Source organism: Sciurus vulgaris (genome assembly GCF_902686455.1).
Source record: "Sciurus vulgaris genome assembly, chromosome: 1".
NCBI classification, from domain to species: domain Eukaryota; kingdom Metazoa; phylum Chordata; class Mammalia; order Rodentia; family Sciuridae; genus Sciurus; species Sciurus vulgaris.
In genome coordinates, this window is record NC_136461.1 from 20,731,260 (window position 1) to 20,747,363 (window position 16,104).

Sequence of the window (16,104 nt, forward strand, 5' to 3'; positions counted from 1 at the left end):
ACTAAATAAATAAAACAAAACAAAACATGGTGTATTCAGTGCATCCTAAAAAAATCATGGGTAAGATTTAGGTAAAAGATGTTTGTTGAGTATCATTTATGTGAGAGAAAAATGGGAAACAAGCTAACTGTCCAACAATAAGGATTAACTAAATTATGGAACACACTCCATAGCATTGTTAAAATGATGATGCAAATGTTCACAATATATCGAGTCAAAGAAGTCAGTTCCAAAACAATGTGGTCTGAATTCTTAAAGGAAACATTAGGTTACATGAAATTGCTGGTATTAGACTATTATTAACCTAGAAAATCAGCAATTTGATTTGATTTAATTTATGTAAGTAAAAAAAGTATATGTGTAAGAAAAGGTATTAGAAAGGAAAGTCTCTCCCCAAAATACTGATTATAGTTATTTCTGATTGATGGCTTTATGGTGATTTGCATTTTTCCTTAACTATATTCTTTGTTTTGGTACAGGGGCACTTTACTACTGAGCTATGTAATTATATTCCCAGCCCATTTAATTTTTTAATTTTGAGACAGGGTCTCACTCAGTTGCTTAGGGCCTTGCTAGATTGCTGAGGTTGGCCTTGAACTTGTGATCCTCCTGCTTCAGCCTCCAGAGTTGCTGGGGTTATAGGTGTGCACCACTGCACCCACTTCTCCTTAGCTATATTCTTACTTAACTATATTTTCTACAATTTCTGTGAATACTTCAAGTACTCCTAATAAAACTATCCCCAGAAAGGCATTCCACTGTATGAACAGTAATTTCCATCCTGCTAGGGGGGTGTTTATCATTTGTGTTTAAAAGGTTTAAAATGACCGCGACTTTATGATCACAGGGGGAAGGAAAGCCCTACTCTTCATGTACTTTCAGTACCAGGACTGCTTTTTATTTAGGAGTGACTGTTCAGAACACTTTGCTGATGGACCTGGTTTTACAAAGGCCTTTTCATCTCTTGCTGTCCTCCACGACAGACACACGTTTTCCACGGGCCCCATCACTGGGGCTTCAGGCCAGCTGCGTCCCTAATCCGCCCATGTCCCAGATTTGGGTATGGTTCAAACTCCAACTGTTCCCCCACCTTATGCCCTCTTCCAATCTCATCTTGTCCAGGCCATCAGAAGCCTCGTCTACCCTTCCTGTCCTTCCCCACTTAATTTCATCAGCTAATTTCACCCTCTTCTCTGCAGCTGGTGTTTGCTTTTGCTGGAGCTCAGTTTGCAAGGGGAAAGGATTAAGACCCTTTCATGCTGTCTTCTTCTTTTTTTTTTTTTTTTTGCTTAGTGCCCTTGACTGCTCCAGGGGCTAACAGGCAGCTATCAGGGCCTGTATTCCCTAGGAAGGAACAGGAGGGGTGATGGGGGAAAGAGTGGTGGGCTCAGCTGGCAGGCGGAATGGAGCTGGCCCACAGGGACCCCATCCTGGGCCCTGGAGCATGGCACAGTCGTCACCCAGATGTAAGCAGGGAGCCAAGTGTTTCTTCCTAGAAAATTAGCCTCAGAGATGTGCTTAGGATCTTTACCTTTGATACCTAGTGGCAGTCTTTGCAGGGTGAGTGAGCTGGGACTGGATGTCTGGTTTGGTAGATGGGCACAGGAATAAGTTAGTTTCTCTGCTTTTAGATTGGATGCTACTTATATCCCCACTTCCTACTATGGGATGGGCCTAGCTATACTTGGAGATTTTTTGTTTTTTGGTCCTGGGGCTATCACCCAGGGCCTCATGCATACTAGGTAAGTGGTCTACCATCGAGCTACATGCTCAAGTCCTATACTCAGAGTCCTATACACTTAGCCTAACAGGTGCTGATATGTATTAAATAACAAAAGTCCCTCATGTGTAGATAGTACTTTACAGTTACAAAGCCATTTCATCTCCAGGTTAAGAATTAAAAGGCAGGGCTGGAGTTGTGGCTCGGTGGTAGAGCACTTGCCTAGCATGTGTGAGGCACTGGGTTTGACTTTTAGCACCATATATAAATAAACGAATAAAATAAGGTCTATCAACATCTAAAAAAAAAAAAAAAAAAAGAAAAGAAAAGAATTAAAAGGCAACACTGAAGTGAGGACTTTGGGATTCTAAAACTTGGGTCAATGGATTTTGGTGTGATGTTGTAGCACTCTGGATCTAAGAGTGATTTATACCTGCCTTGTGTCTAGCCTTTTTCTGTTAGCCTGAGACCTCTGCTTATTTTCAGAGTGATGATTATTAAATGCTACAAATTCCATGAATCCAAACAAGAATCTTTAAATATGATATGCCATTGGCTAGCACTTCAAAGTACAAAGAATACTTTCATGATTCTGAATTTGCTGGATAATGTGGTGGTGGAAACGATGAACTGTCTGGTGACTGATCTTCAGTATTTGTTCTTATGGTACCAGATTTCCCCGATAGGTAAAGGAAGCCTCTGCTGCCTGGAAGTGGTAGGACTGGATTTCCCAAATCAAAAGCATAGTTGAAGCTGAGAACTTGAAGCAGGGGATCAGAATGTTTAAGAACAGGTGCTTCACCCAAAGTACACAGACTGACCCTGGCCAAAGTCACCTGAACTAAGTCTCAGTTTTCTTATTTATAAGATGGGGACAATTCACTCACCCATCCAACAAATATTTATTATGTGTGCACTGTTCTGGGAGATGAACAAGAGGAACAAAGTCCTCTTCCTCTTCTCTTGTAGTCTCATGGGTGTAGATTGCAACAATTTATTTGAGAGGGACAATAAAGGGTGGAAAATCAGGTAGGGGTAAGTGGTATGATTAAAACAGGGAAAGGGGGAAAGGGTGTGTGAATGGAGGCTATTTTAGGTAGAGTGGACAGGTGATCTTCAGGGTGTTTTATGATGTTTCAAATAGATACTATGCAATATGTTTACTTCAGAGCTGACAATTGTGCTTAACCAATATACTGTCCCCCTACTGGAGATTGAAACCTGGGGCGTTCTCACTTAGCTACATTTCCAGCCCTTTGTATTTTGAAACAAGTTCTCACTAAGTTGCCCAGGCTGCCCTTCAATTTGTGATCCACCTGCCTCAGCCTCCTAAATTGCTGGGATTACAGGTGTGTGCCTGACACAAATATACTATTACATCATCCAGTTTCACACTTCTCAGTCCATATTTTATTTCCAGATAATAAATAACATTTGAGATCTTACTATATGCTTATGTTATAAACCCTTTACATATTTTAATGATTCTTTCAATAATTATGAGGCAGGCACTATGAATTCTTTAAATAATTATGAGGCAAGCACTAGAAACTAAGGCACAGAGAAGGTCAAACAGTTAGGGAGGGCTGGAGACTGCACTGAATCCAGGCAGTCTGATTCCAGAGACTGAGCAGAGATTGTGAAGGGTTGTGATTAGACACCCAGAGACAGTGTATCTGGCACATGCAGCTCTGATGTCACTTTGCCTGGTTTCTTATCCTGGCAGGTCTAAGCCTCTCTGATTGAATTTCCTCATTTCTAAAATGAAATACCAGAACCTGTCTTACCTTCTGAGGATCACGCCTAAAACAGAGCCTTCTTTCTGCTGTGGGGCCTGGCAAGGAGTATGAAGGGTCAAGGGGCCTCCAAAACTTCGGGAGGGAAATAAATGTACACCGCAGGCAATTGTCAGAGAAACCCTAAACTCATCTGGAAACCAGACCTTGGAAGCTAGTTTTTTTTTTTTTTTTTTTTTTAATTTATTATTATTATTTTTTAATGATTTTGAGGGTGCCAGGGTGAAATTAGGTGAATCTCGAATGCCTCAGAAGTGCAATCTTGGCTTGGTCTCAACACTTAGCTTCCATTTCAGTCTTAGTTGCCAAGAGAAGTAGAGTGTTATCGAATGTCTGGGTTGGAAAGGCGCCTGGAGAGGTCAAGCTAGTAGACGGGGAAACTGAGGCTCATAGCAGCTGAGTGACTCACCCTGGGTTGCGAGGTATATTAGCGGGCAGTCCCTTGGGGTAGCCTGGCAGCGGTCTCTAGGTGAGTTCCGCTTTTCCTGGGACCTCCAAATCTCGACCTCCTACCCGGCCCTCTAGGGGGAAAAGGCCTCACCTTGGTCCAGGACATTAACCGCCGCATTCCCACGTGGGTGCTGCTGGAAGCCCGGAACACCAGACCGGGGTCGACTCGCGCGTGCGCACAGCGGCCAGCCCCTCGCCTTTCCCCCCTTTTTCTTTCCCCTCCCGACTCCTCACCGGCCTAGGGGAGGGGGAGGCCCCGAGGCCGAACTCGGCCTCAGCCAATGGGCTGGCGGGCCGCGGGCCCGGCCCCCTCCTTCGCTCCCTCGTGGTCCAATAGAAGTTTACTACAATGTTGTGGCGAAGCCAGGGGGCGGGGCGCGCGCGGGCGGGCTGCGGGACAGGCCGCCTCGCCTGGCGGAGGAAAGGCGGGAGGGCGCGCGCCGGGGCTGCTCGCTCGCTCGCTCGCTCCCTCCCTCCGCCGGCGGGTTTAGTCAGCCAGCCAGCCAGCCAGCCAGCCAGCCAGCAGCCGGCGGGCCCGCGGGCCGCAGAGGACCCGAGCCGCCGACGCCGGCGCCGCCTCCTGCCATTGTTCATCGGGCCGGAGCAGCTGCAGGCGCGGGATCCCGGGCCCAGGAGCTACCGGTGAGGCGAGGCCAGGCGAGGCGGCTGCGGCGGCGCGCGAGCCCGGGGGCGCGGCGCTGTCCCCGAGGGGACGGTCCTGGCGGCCGCGGCGGCACCGCAGCCTCTTTGTCTCCAGCCCCCAGCAGGCCCCGGGCGGGGGGCGCGGGCTCTACGGCCGGGGGGCCTCGTCCGCACGCCCCAGAGCAGCGGGCTGGAGCCAGGACGCCGCCCGAGGGGCACCGGCGGGCGGGCAGCTGCCGAGGAAGGGGCCGGGGTGCGCCGGGCGGCGTCGCAAAGTTAGGCTGGCGCTGCGTTTCTGCCCGGGGGAGCCCGGTCCCCTGGGCCTGTCCGTCATTGCACGGTGGGCCCGAGCCTGGGAAGGCAACCAGGTGCGGAGAACCGCGTGTCCGACGGCCAAGGCGTTGGGTGCAGCTGCGGAGCGAGGGGCTGTCCGGAGAAGTCGGGCGGAATCGGAGGGCTGGAGGAGCCCTCGCAGCGCTCGCTTCGAAGCCTTCCCGCCACGGACACCTGCATCATTGAAAACAAACAAACAAACAAACAACCCAACTCCAGACCCCCGGGATCCAGTGCGTTCCCCCTCCGTCTTCAGGTTCCCCGTGAGCAAAGGGTTAAATCTATTCTCTGAGCATCGTGACCTCCTTTTTCAGTTCGCGCATCTGTCGGCTTGGAAATATTTCCCCATGCTTGCTGGGCCGCTGTACCTGTGGAGAGGCTGGATCTAGGCTCGCCCTCTGAGATTTATCACCAGGCCATTATTCCTGGGCAGGTTCTGCCAAAACAGGGTCGTTTTCCCCAGGAACAGGAATTCTCTTGAGAGAGAAAGTGGTCTCACGTGAAACAAATTGCTGACGGATTGGTTTCTGGCCACATGATAGCGACTGTCATCCTGTTGTTTCTCTAACTGTACCCTACCATAAATGACTAGTCTATGGAGATGTCGTCTTTTGGCATGTGTTGCTGATTAGGAGATTTTTTTTTTTCTTTTTATTTTTTTAGATGCTGAGCTTTTTTTAGTAGTCTGGGTGATTTCACAGCTGCTATTTTGTTCCTTCTGTTTTTAGGGAAAATTGCAAGAAATGGTTATGTCTTGTGTCTTGGATATTATTATAGTGGATTTATACTCTCTTGAGGATATACTGCACTTAGTACTGTTGCTCATTACTGTTTGTTGTACTCTCAGTCCTGGAAAAATTTTTTAGTTGGTTTGATCCTTTTCATCAATCAGGATATGCATTTCCTTTATGTAATTTTCATCCAGTTTTGTTAATGTAGTATTAACCCTTTTTAAGGAAGTATGTATTCTTTGCTTTCCTCTTTTGTAAATTGAAGACAGTATCTTCTTTGCCAGCTGTAAAATTTTTGGTTTTACTAGTAATCCATATACAGGACTTGACAGAATATCTGGTACACACTCAATAAATGGTAAGCACTCAAAAAATGTCAGGTTAAAAAAATGATTATGATAGCTGAACATCAGGTTGCCTTAGAATCTAAGTGCTAATTCAGAATGCTTTCTACCAGAAGCTTAGAATCAAGGAAAAGATAGGCATAATTCATATCCCCAGGGAAACAAGTACAGTATATGTTTGCCACTATTCAAAATAAATTCATTGTTGGATTCAAGTACAGCACACTAATTTTTTGATTCTTCAGATTCTAACAAAACTGTATTTTCCCCCACCCCCTGTATAATTGAATTCAGGTTTGTAAATAAGTGTTTTTAATATTCAGAACTCACCAAAAATTCATTCAACATTATGCTAGTGTTTTATACCAGGTGTCTTATAGGTAAGTTCTTGCACAGTATGGCCCAATCTACCTTTCCACCTTCTCTTTTTTGTACCAGGAATTGAACTCAGGGGTGCTTACGCATTGAGCAACATCCCCAGTTCATTTTTACTTTTTATTTTGAGACAGGGTCTTGCTAAGTTGCTTAGGACCCTGGTAAGTTGCTGAGGCTGGCCCTGAACTTGTGTTCCTTCTGGCCTCTGGGATTACACACATCTACCACCATACCCAATTCTTTTTCTTTCTTATTTTAAAAACCTTTCCACCTTTATTTTCCTTATTTCTTTTATTCTCTAATCAAATTCTTTCTGTACATTTGTTCATACAGTTCCATCTATGCTTCTCATATATATTCCTCTTGAATGTTTTCAGTTTTCTTAAAAGTGTTTCAATTATTGGTAACTTGGAATGTGGGTAAAAGTGCTGTATGTGGAAGGAACTTGATGGATTTTTTTGTTTTTGTTTTTGTTTTGTTTTGCTTTGTGTTTTTCTTTGAGCTTCATTGGCGTGGCCAACCAGTTGAGTTTTCTTTCACTGGTATTTGTTAAAAGGAATTAAATCCTAAATGCCCCATCAATATATACAGCCCTCAATAGCTGATGATAGAGTAAGAAAACCTTTTAGGCTTCTATTCTACACAGAGCTAAAAACTCCAATGACTGACAAGTTTAATACTTGGAAACTCTAGCTATCTGCAAATAGACCAAGCTGATGAAAGGCGGTTTTATTTTTTAGGTAGCTCTCTGTTTGCTTTCGGCATCTGTTCTTTTTCTGCCTGTTTTGAGGGCCAATATCTTTTTAAAGTTTGCTAAGTACCCAAGTTGTATTTATTGTGCTCAAGAAGTAGATATTAGGAACGAACATGTTTTTATTATTATCTGTGTTTTTTCTGTGATGTTTGGCATTGAACCCAGGACCTTGTGGATGCTAGGCAAGTACTCCACCAATGAGCTGCATCCCCAGCTCTCAAACATAAGTTTTATGGTATGTTTACCCTTGCTTGGGTGGGACACTGGTGTGTGCTGATGTTCCCAGCTACTTGGGAGGCTGAGGCAGGAGGATCACTTGAGTCCAGGAATTTGAGACCAGCCTGGGCAATATATCTGAATGCTGTTTCAAAGAGTGGGGGCGGGGAAAGAAGAAATATGTGATACACTATTTTACATAAGAACAACAAAATGTAAAAATATTTTCATATTTATTTAAAGGTACTTTCATCTTTTATCCTTAAAAATATTTCTTGGCAATATCTAACAAGTGATTTGAAATTATTATTATTCCTCTGAAAGAAGTGGTTTTGGCATTTTGTTGAGATATGACCTATATTTTTTTCTTTCTTTTTTTTTTTTTTTGTCAGGTTTGTGCCCCACATTTGAAGTTCACCAGTGTGATATTTTCTTGTATATAGCTTGAGATAACATTTTTGAAAATTACATAGCTAGCCTTCAGAATTAAGCTCATCAGAAGCATTGCCTAAAAGCCACAGGATTCTTGAATTCTCTGTAGGTACTTTGATATGCTTACCATCAGATTGTGTTCTAAAATATGTGGTCTACAATTTTTTGATGTGACTGATAGTTTGCTCATTGTTTTTTGAATATTCAAATCTAATTTAATATTGGTAATCAGATTTCATAACTGAAATATCAGTGGCCACCAGGGCCTGAGTTTGTTTTTTGAAATCAAGGCTAGCATACATTTAAATCACAGTCTGTTTCCTTGTTATCTGCGAAGCAGGCCAGCATTGACAGAGCTGCCAGGGTAATTTTCCAAGAGTCTCATCAGGTTTGTGATTGGTCAAATGCATATCAGATGTGCATTCACCACTACCTATAAAGGACTTATTTTTTTCCTTGATTGCTTGAGCAGAGACTCACTTTATTTTGCTTGTGAACTAAACAATAATTCTAACCTTTTTTCTTTGGAACAACTTTGCTTTTTTTCTCTGAATAAAGCCCCCAGAGATAAAAATTTTAGAATAGGCCTCTGATTTGATATGTTATAGTTCTTATTTATACAGGATCCAGAATTTTGGGAAGGTGTAGCTTCTTGGCACTTAGCTTTTAGCTAGAGAGGCAAATGCCAAATATATGTGTTACTTTCTGTTCGTTTGTTTCTTGGTTTGTTACTGGTGGCTTACTATGTGTCTTTTTTATGTGAGGCGCTTCATGGTGTGTTCAGTAAAGTGCATTGTAACAAATACACTGGTTAGATTAGTATTTTGGTTTCCTCTGCTGCTATTTAATGAATACACAGTGAAAAGGATAAAGGAAAAACTAGCAATGAACAGTATTGAGAAATTGGAGGCATTAGAAAGGAGAAATTGAGTATTTTATTTTATGTACTGATTTCATTTAGAACTCTCACTGGTACTTCAAATATTGGTTTTAGGAAAGTTTAGTAGGAAAATCTGATCGTGATGAAAATCTGTGACACTTATTTTTGCTAATTATTTGTATTTAAGTGAATTGTTCCCATCTTGGAAGTGTTTGATGCTCCTTGACCCTTGGAGGAAAGCAGCATGCCATGGGGCCAACATAATTCTAGGAATGTCTTGAAGGGACTTTAATATTCCTACCCCCAATTTCATCAGCCTCCCCCAGTCACCCAAAGTAAACATGCAATCTGAGTAGAGATACTGAGAGCTTGTTGTGCAGATATTTTCTTTCTTTACAATTAGATTATAATCCCTTAAAATCCATTCTACATAGAACTTCTGGCATCATGTTCATTTATCATTTTATTATTGCATTTATGAAGACAAGTTCTCTTTTTTCAATTATCTCTTGGTTATCTCCAATATAAACCCATATGGATTAAACTGTGATTACTTATTGAATTACTACTCTTCCCCTTCCATAGCTGAGGACTCTTTGGGTCACTTCCATCCAATTAATCTAAGCCCTCTCCTATTATTCTTAATTCCCAGCATAAGCTCTATTTGTAGAGATTAAGGTGGTTTCTGAGCTATGTGAAGTGGAACTCGGGTAAGGTTTAAGTAATGTCAGCAGAGTGGGGAGGAAGGGGCAAGATTGATAGACTGGAATGGAAATATGACTATGAGTTTATATTGATAATTTAGCTAGGAAGAAGCAGTAGATGCTTTTAATATTACCTAATTCTGTATTTAATATGCATCTATAATTCTGTTATCTAAAATATCTATTAATAGGGACAGGAACACCTGAATTTCTTTTGGAAAATAGGTGAAAATAAAATAAGATAAATATGCGTTAGTAGTTAATTGTGATTTTTATTTTTTGTTTTTTGCAGCGCTGGTATTAAACCCAGGGCCTTGTGCATACTAGGCAAGTGCTTTGCCACTGAGCTGCATTCCTAGCCCTAATGGTGATTTATAAAAGCAACTCCACTTCCTCCTTGTGCCTTCTATCCTTCACAAAAATCCTAACGCAAATTAAAATTTACTAGGTCCTCAATATGCCTGAATTGTAGTATACAACCTAAACTGAGATTTAGATACTTATAGTAATATTGATTCAGAAAGCTTTTATCTATGCATTTTATTTTGAAAATGTCTTCCTTATGCCATACAAAATATGATATAAAAGTTTCAAAGTGAAAAACTCTTAGTGATGTAACTACATTAAAGCATAGGGTTAATTTTTTTTTTTTTTTTTTTTTTTTTTTTTTTGGGCAGTGCTGGGATCCATAGGGTTATTTTGGATTGGTTAAATTTAAAAGTATGACCTACAAGTATAATAGAAATGTGTATTTTTGGTAATTTATGAATATGCAGTGCAATGTCAAGGTTCAGTTATTGATGTACAGCTTCTAGTGCTTGCACAAATTCTTGAGTAATCCTCTTAGAATCATTTTAATTCAATGAGATCTTAATGATTTATCTTTCAGTATATCATTTTGTAAAGAAATGCTATTTTAATCTATGTGCCAAACGTGTATTTTAATTTGCTAGTTTGAAGTTCTACATATATTCAAGTGAAGAGTGTTTCACCTTGATAATATACTTGGTGCAGATTGTTGAAATTCACTCCTCTCCAACCCCCTAGTTTTTGGCCATATGGACACAGGTAGAACTGTCAAGAGCGCCAACGATTTAAGCCCTCAAATTTTACCTGCCAACCATTTCAGCATGCAAGAGGGACACATGGAAGATAGCTGAAAGTGAAGGCTTTTTTCTCTTTTTTTTTTTTTTTTTTTGCTACCACCCACGTGCTGTTTCTTGCCCTTTTCTCTCTCTCTTTTTTAATGATTCAGAGAATTGACATGGTTGCTGGCTTACTACCTGCAGAGTCCTGCCAATCTTGATAGTATTATGTAATTATATAAATCTTTTGCATGATGTCATATCATATTGTATATATGTCCTCCTACACATGTGTCTTTAGAGTAATTTCTTTCCATCTGGTGTTGGACTGAACGCTTTGTTAGGTTATTTTTAAATCTTCAGGCTTTCTGGCACCCTTAACACTTGAAATAACACAATTGCTTTGGGAGGCAAGAAAATCCACATAGTATATTAGTGACTTTTCCAGTGGAAATGTAAATAGTATTTTACTTAAAAAATCATATCCTGTGTTCCAAGTAGGCAAAACATGCGCTTTATGTTTAGATAGTCTACAGGTAATTTTGTTAGGTAGAAAATTGTCAGTTGTTGCCAAGTAGAAAAGTAAAGGAGAGGTATGTGACAGAAAGGGGGCCAAGAATAAAAAGCCTACTAAAGAAAAGAGATTTCAAAGATGTTTTATTCTCTTAAGGTTTATTGATGTCTTCTTGTGAACGCCTTCTTTTATTTTTATTTATTTATTTATTTTGGTACTGGGGCTTGAACTCAGGGGCACTTAACCACTGAGCCATATTCCCAGTTCTTTTAATATTTTATTTAGAGACAGGGTCTCGCTGAGTTGCTTAGGGCATCTAAGTTGTGTCTGTCTTTGAACTTGTGATCCTCCTGCCTCAGCCTCCTGAGTTGCTGGGATTACAGGTGTGCGCCACCGTGCCTTGTTTCTTAAGAATTCTTGCAATACTTATTTTTTATATAACAGATTTGTCATGTAAAGTGGTACTCCCCAATGCGATTGTATCAACTTCTAGAAGGCAGAGGGTAAATATCATGTCTTTCATTACCCTTCTTATTTCCCCAAATGCAGACATTGTTTAGTACATTCACTACACCCACATCTTAGGGCACACTATAGTCTTAATGAGAATGTGAACTCCAGAAGAGTTAAGATTTAAGACCTGGGTTCTGAATCTGATTCTGCTTCAGATTATCTCTTTGTTTCTCCCTGTGTGTATGTGTGATATTTTCTTAGAAACTAAGTTAAAGGGTCATGCACTTTGGTATGCATCTCCTAAGAATAAAGCTATTATACTATATAACCACAACACTGTTATCATACCTGAGAAAATTAATGTTTCCATAATATCAACCAGTATTCAACCAATATACTACTCATATGTAGATTTCCAAGTTAGTTCTGCATAAATATTTGTACTTTTTTTGTGTGTGTGCTGGGAGTTGAATTCAGGGCCACTCTACCACTGAGCCACATCCCCAAACCCTTTTTGTTTGTGGAGACAGTGTCTCATTAAATTGTGCAGGCTGGCCTCAAACTTTTGATTTTTCCTGGCTCAGCTGGGATTATAGGCATGCCCACTGGGCCAGGCTGATTATATCTCTTTGGTTTCCTTTAGTATAGAAAAGTACTTGTGATCTCTAATTGTCATTAGCTTTGATGAGTCCTGGTGCCAGTTGACTTGTAGGGTGGCCTGTTTTGGATTTGTCTGATTGTTCCCTTAGGTTTTAATTTGTTCCCCTATCTGCTTTCCTGGAAACTGGAAAGTTATCTCTATAGGTTTGCTTAACTTAGGTTAAGCATTTTTGGCAGGAGTTTTTCATAGATGATGCTGTGTTTTTTGTTCTGCATCACATCAGGCAGTTCACGTCAGGCTGTCCCACAATTAGTGATGCTAATTTTGGTCACCTAATTAAAGGGATAACCACCATATTTCTTTATAGTAAAGGTAGATTTTAAGTATTTGTGGGGCTACTTTGGGCATAGGAAATATCCTGTTCCCCAGCTATCATTTCCCATTGGTTTTAGCATTCATTGATCTTTGGGGTTTACAAATAAAGTCAGCTCTTGAAAATAAACCTGAAGATTTAAATTAGGAAGAAAAGGAAGATAGTAGGTATCTTTTGCTACTATAGTTCATAGGTTTTCCCTAGTTCTTGGTAAATCTGATGTCTTGAAATTTTTTCCCTGTTTTGTTCCTAAAATTAGATTTACATAGTTACATTTTACTTGGCAGTGGAACATAATCACAATAAGGATTCTGTTGGCATTTGGTGTATGCTTGGTTCAGGTAATTTTGGTTTTATTTTTTGGTAGTGTACTTTTTTATTCTTGTCATTAGGCATGTAATAAGCCTTAATTTTTTATTTCTTAACTATAATAGCTTAATATTTCCTTTAACTTAATCAAGTAACCTATGAATTTTTATTAATTTATTAATAAAAAGCTGATATTTTATTAAGCGCCATCCCATCCCCTAAAGGCAATGCCTATATAATTAAATAGAAAGGTTGGTGTCAATCTACATAGCAAGATTTACCCAATAATGCTTTTTTTCTTCTAGGTACTTCTTTTGACTTATCCTTGCTAGTTGTAGGATCTCTAAAGTGACCATTTATAATAAACACTGGTTAATGAGAAATGTTCAATAGTTCATGTATTTTTGCTGGCATTTCATAAGGTTGAAAAGACTAGCATTGGGGTGAATGATTGCATAACTAAAGAATGTATCAGGTAGCCAAAGGAAGGCTTTAAAAAATTTTTATTGTGCCTACTGTGTTGGGAGGCTTCAAGATGGTGTGAATCGTCCCTGCTTCCTGGTATTCATGCCCTTGTGTGATCCCCTCCCCTAGAGTTGGGTTAGACCTAGTGACTCCTCATGAATGGAATACAGAAAAAGTGGTGGGATGTCACTTCCAAGATTCGGTTACCAAGATGAGTGTGTTGGCACTCTCTGGCTCTCTTCCCTCTTTGTTGAACCACTCGTTGTCATAACCTGAGAACATTTAGGCAGTCTATGGAGAGGCCCCCATGGTGAGAAATCAGGATCTGTCAGTGAACTTGGAAGTGGATCTCCTGAGGCCTGATGACACCCATTTGAGTGAGCTTGGAAGTAGACTCTGTGGGCAGAGATGAGTCTTAAAATGAATATAAACCTGGTTGACAGCTCAACTGCAGTTTCACAGGAGACTCTGAGCCAAAGCCACTTAGCTAAGCCATTTGTGGGTTAGTGACCCATGGAAACTGTGAGATGATAAATGCTTGTGTTTTTTTTTTTTTTTTTTTTTTTTTTCAGTGCTGGGGATTTGAACCCAGGGCCTTGTGCTTGTGAGGCAAGCACTCTACCAACTGAGCCCAAATGCTTGTTGTTTTAACCCATCAAGTTTTGGGTTTGTAGTAGATGACTACTACACATCATTTATTAATTTAATAAATATTGTCTCCTGTTAACCATGTACTATTCTAAGTACTTAGGGACACAGCACTGAATAAAATAGAAGTTTCTGTTATCTCAGAGTTTATATTTTAGTGGGACAAATAATACACAAGTCAAGGATAAAATATAAGGCATCTGATTTTGGTGAGGGTCAGGGAAACAGAATAAGAAAGGTGGAATGAATATAGAAAATAGTGGTCAGAGATGATTTTTCTTGACCAGGTAAAATTTGAGCAGAGTCCTGAATGGAATAAGACAGTGAGCCATGCAAGTATCTGGGGGTCAAACTTTAGGTAGAAGGAGCCACAAGCACAAAAATTACACATTTGGTGTGTTTGAGAAACATTAAATAAGCCAGCATCATGGGTCAAAATGTTCTAGAGGAGCCAGACACTGGTGGCATGTGCCTGAAATCTCAGCTACCAGGAGGCCAAAGCAAAAGGACCACAAGTTTGAGGCCAGCCTCAGCAATTTAGCAAGAACCTGTATCAAACTAAAAAATATAAAGGGCTGATGATGTAGCTTAATCGTAAAGCACCCTGGGGTTCATTGCCCAGTACTGAGGAAAGAAAGAAGAAAAAAAATATATATATAGGAAAAGTGGTAGGAATTGAGTTCAGGGATACTGAATGGAGCAGAGTTCTGAATGGAATAAGACATAAGGTAGAAGGAGCAAGTCATGTAGTGCCTTGTTGGTTACATTAATGACTGCATTTTATTCAGATACAGGAGTTCTTGGGAGCAGAGGAATGGCAAGATCATTCATTTAGTACATATTGATTATGTACAATGAGGAGGACACTGTGGGTATATGTGATCACAGAAGACATGAAAACATGATCCCTCTCCTGAGGGAGTTTCATGTTCTAGTATTAGAAGTGACTGAGTTGGGGATGGTGCTACAAGCCTATAATATGAGCTATTCAGGAGGCTGAGGCAAGAGGATTGCAGCCTGAATAACTGGGCAGGAGTTATCTGCCTCAAAATAAAACTTAAAAAATGGACTGGGCACATAGCCTAATGGTAGCCTAATGGTGGAACCCTTTCCTTTGCATCATGAGGCCCTGTGTTTATTTAATCCTCAGTCCTGAAAATAAAAAAAAATTTTTTTGATGGGTTATAGCTCAGTGTTAGAGCATTACATAAGGCCCTGGGTTCTATCCATAGTACTAGAAAAAAAGAAAAAAAAAAAAATTGGTCATGTACTCAAAAACTTAGGAATAGAGGCTGTGTGTCATGGAAAGATATGCAGTTAGGAAAAATCACAGAGTAAAACCTGGGTTAAGATTCTGGTTCTTGGTGCAACACATTTCAACCACCAGTGGGTGCTTATTATGTGCCAGGTGAAATAATGATGCTAGTGTTTTTTGATGATTTATTATGAGCCAGGCTCTATGCTTGTGCTTTATAGGTATGATATAGGTGCTGAAGAGTTGTGCTCTGGAGCTAGAGTGTCTAGTTTTAAATTCTGGTTGTATCACACTTTAATAACTTTGGGCAATTCAGTTTACTCATTCTATATATAGGAATATTTCTACATCTTTTAACATTTTTGATGATTAAAGGGTTAAATATATGAGCTGCACATGGTGGTGCAGGCCTGACATCACAGCTACTACAGAGGGTGAGGCAGGAGGACCGAAAGTTTGAGGCCAGCCTGGGCAACTTAGTGAGGATGTAGTCAGAGATAGAGGAGAGATGGCCCGAGGCCCTGGATTCAATCCCTTGCAACACACACACACAAGTATGTGAAGTGTTTAGAATAGTTCCTGGCACCAGATAAGTGTTAGTCATCGTGATTTTTACTTTTAACCTTACCACAGCTCTTTGAACTAATTGTTATTAATGCCATTTCCTATTTTATGTAGCAAGTTAAAAATTAAGTAACTTGTCTAAAGTTACACAACTAGCAAGTGAAAATTGGCTTTGAAGCTGACATTCATTACCTTTGCTTACTCAATAGGTCCATGAGCAAGTGGGGAATGAGAGATTTGGATCTAGGTCTTCTATCAGAACCAATAATTTCTTAATTGTGATCTTGTGAAAATACTTTTTTCTGTGCTTCCATTTCCTTTTCTGTAAAATGAGGATAATACCCATAGTATTACATAGGAATAACACAAAAACAAACCTTGCAATGTGCCTGTCACATAGAGATCCTTATGTTCTTTTTTTTCCCCTTTGATAAAATCTTATCTTAGAGATGGGGGAGGG

At 40.5% G+C, this 16,104-nt stretch overlaps 1 protein-coding gene across 24 annotated transcripts in view; it reads left to right on the top strand.

Annotated features, from left to right (window-relative positions):
* EPB41 (erythrocyte membrane protein band 4.1) overlaps positions 1-16,104 on the top strand; it is a 164,756-nt gene that overhangs the window by 10,765 nt on the left and 137,887 nt on the right. For 7 of the 24 annotated variants that reach the window (XM_079114307.1, XM_079114325.1, XM_079114324.1 and 4 more), the window contains exon 1: positions 4,400-4,608. The exons of 1 other annotated variant lie outside the window; for it this stretch is intronic. The gene's annotated coding sequence lies outside the window, so the exon portion shown is untranslated. Of the gene's footprint in view, positions 1-4,395; positions 4,609-16,104 lie in introns of those variants that run through there. 16 more of the 24 variants (XM_079114313.1, XM_079114315.1, XM_079114319.1 and 13 more) reach the window with 10 other exon arrangements.